Below are 2,905 nucleotides of genomic sequence, written 5' to 3' on the forward strand. Positions count from 1 at the left end.
CTTCCCTGTGGTCACCAGTCAGTAACTGATGAAGTAAGCTCTTCAGCTTAGCAAGTAAGGCTCAGGATGTGACTCAGAGCAAAGACGACAGCCAGGATGCAGGCCCAAATGCTCACAGACAAGTCTCTTCCTTTTGCACAGGGCTGGATGCTCAATGTGACCTGCACACTCTTCTTCTGATTAATCTTTTTCCCCAAAGATTGCTGCTAGGGACCAAGTAATTTTGAAAATCCAACTGCTTCATCTTATGGGTGTGCTGCTCTTTGGAAGATGTAGCCCAATTATTTGGTGCATCCTATGTCTGCAGGAAATTAAAGGTACAGACAAGGGGACTAAGACCTCAAATCTAAGAGATGATCTCAGGAAGAGTTAGGTGGCTGGATACCTTTGAGGTTCTGGGCCCTGTATTGTTCTTTTGGTCAAAACTGAATGCGTTTTTGGAAGATACCTGACTCAATATAGGGGTAAATGCTGCAATTCCTTCTTTCCATGTACTTTTGATGTATGATGTATGAGAATACGTGATTCTCTATGAAGACCACAGCCAAGGGAGGGTAGGGTTCAGTTCTGTGTAAATGTGATTGTGTTGGAACATAATTTGCCCAAATCCTAAAACTATGTTCCTTCTTGAGAACATCAGTGACAACCTGCAGTATAAGACTCATGGAGAAGAGCAACTGGGTTGCTTTAAATCTATAATCCCAGCTTTTCTGAGTACTGTGGGGTCGAGCAATGGAAATAAAAAGTTTATGCTTGTAGGCAAACCTGGGTGGTGTCTCTTCTGTCAAGCCACATCAGTGATGGAAAGGTTATTGCACAACAAAATTAAAAATAATGTTTCTTCTCAGAGCTGGGCTCCAGCCAACTTCCTGGGGAGGGGGTGGGGAGAGGAGGGGAATTCAGGAACAGATTCCAGCTGTGCTTTTCCAAATCCTCCCAAACTCCTGAGCATGGTTGAATACTCCAGCCCTTGTTTTTTGCCCACCTGACACTAGTAGTGGTATCAATGCAGCACTTAGGGATCTCCACTGAGTTTGGGGCCCTGTGTGCCAGATACTGTTCATTCCAATATAATATGAGAAATAACTTGCACCAAAGACTTTCACATCACTGATCTACCTTTAAGTAATCATTCTTAAGTGATGCACTAGGGGACGCTAGAGGGTAAATAGTTACCAGGTTTATTATGGTAATGCCTTCAGACTATCTAGTTGATAGCCAAGGGTGGATGGTGAGTTCTGTGAATTCTTCACCATCTAACTCTCTGTGCTCATTGTAACCTTGAACTGGAATTGAGTCCTTCTCTTTTTTTTAACTTTAGTGTCACTTCAGGATGACTGCTTTTGATTCCACCTGAGGTTTTCAGCTCCTGGTATCACAAAAACAACAGTGACTACATCTTGAGGACAAAAACCAGCAGTGAGCCAGATTCAGGGCAGCAGATGGGCCAGTTAGGTGGATATTAAAAATAGTCTAAGTGTTGCCACAGAAGCCAGCCTGCTTTCCTTTTTCTCACTCTTTTGGGCATGCTAAATTGGCCCTCTCCTGCGTTGCAGTCTTGTAAGGATTTCAGTGTGAAAGAACAGGCACTAAGCAAGTTAGTTGGGAACTGCTGTTTGGGAAGCTCTGGGAGTGTAATTCATCTTTTGCAACAGCAAATGCTCCCAGGGAGGCAGTAGCACTCAACTGTTCATCTGGTTCACCACCCACAAGTTCATCATTTGTTCAGTCTTAGGGACAGGTTACTAGGGTGGATGGGATGCATTGGGGTATTTAAGCAGAGCATGGTTTAATTTTTCCTTCAGTTACACAAATGCTTTTTTTGGAGGTTCTTCCCATTCAAACAATTTCACTCCTAATTAAATGGTATAAGGGGGCTTCTCATTCTCTGAAATTCTGTAAAACCATCCCCTCAGGTCTGCAGAGGCCTATCTACCTCCACACACCTCTGCTGGGTCCACAAGAACCCTGGTCCTTTATAACACTCCAGGTCCTGGAACTGAGATGTCCATCTCTCCTCTTTGACATTCAGTCCCAGGAAGGTGATGCAACACACCACAATGTGACAGTTATTTCCTGCAAGTTTAAAACGTGCCTCAAATCCTGTCCACTTCTACCAGATGTTCCTCCCATGTTCTGTGGAAACAAATGAAGTCATCTTAGTGTGTGAGATGTCCAGCTCTCACTACTTGCCACCCAGTGAACTGTCCCTGGTTCTTTCATAAATCCGAGAAGCATTTGGTGGAGACAATCCAGAGGGTTTGACAGCAGCAGTTTTTTCGTAATCTTCAGGTGTCACTTTAGCTGGATGGAATCCAAGCTGCTAAAAATGTTGTTCCTGTTATTTTATCCTGGATAGCTACCATTTGGGCAGCTCCTCCAAACTGGCTGTGAATTGTAGTCCCTTGTTGTCAACACACCTCCTTAAGTCTTTTTCAGGCATTTTCCAATTACAGTTGGGGGTGTGGATGGTGAGATTGATTGATGCATCCTACAGCCTGTGATTTAGCTTTGCTTTCATTGCTCCTCAATGCGCTTAGAGGATCTGATATGGGGGGATGCTGGTTCTCTGGCGCATTCACATGCTTACACACAATCTAACGGGCACCCCATCTTCCCTCCTATGGTCTCTATTTTTGCTGGAGAACACACTTGCATACCAGTCTCATTGCTTGTTTTCATTGTCTTCAGCAGATACTTCTGTCAAGTCAGTCCCCTGGTCTTTTATTGACCGCTCATCATTTCTGCCCCAGCCAGATGTTTTCAGACACCAGCCATGCTAATCCAGTCTGTCACTGGCTGCATCTCCTAGTCAGACAGACTAATTCCCCCTCCCCAGAACTCACCCCTTTGGCCTAGCTTTAATGGAATTGTGCTGAATAGCCATCCTGGCTGGTTAACTGTA

This window comes from Gavialis gangeticus, unplaced genomic scaffold, assembly GCF_001723915.1.
Source record: "Gavialis gangeticus isolate Ggan-Ray unplaced genomic scaffold, GavGan_comp1, whole genome shotgun sequence".
Lineage (NCBI taxonomy): Eukaryota > Metazoa > Chordata > Crocodylia > Gavialidae > Gavialis > Gavialis gangeticus.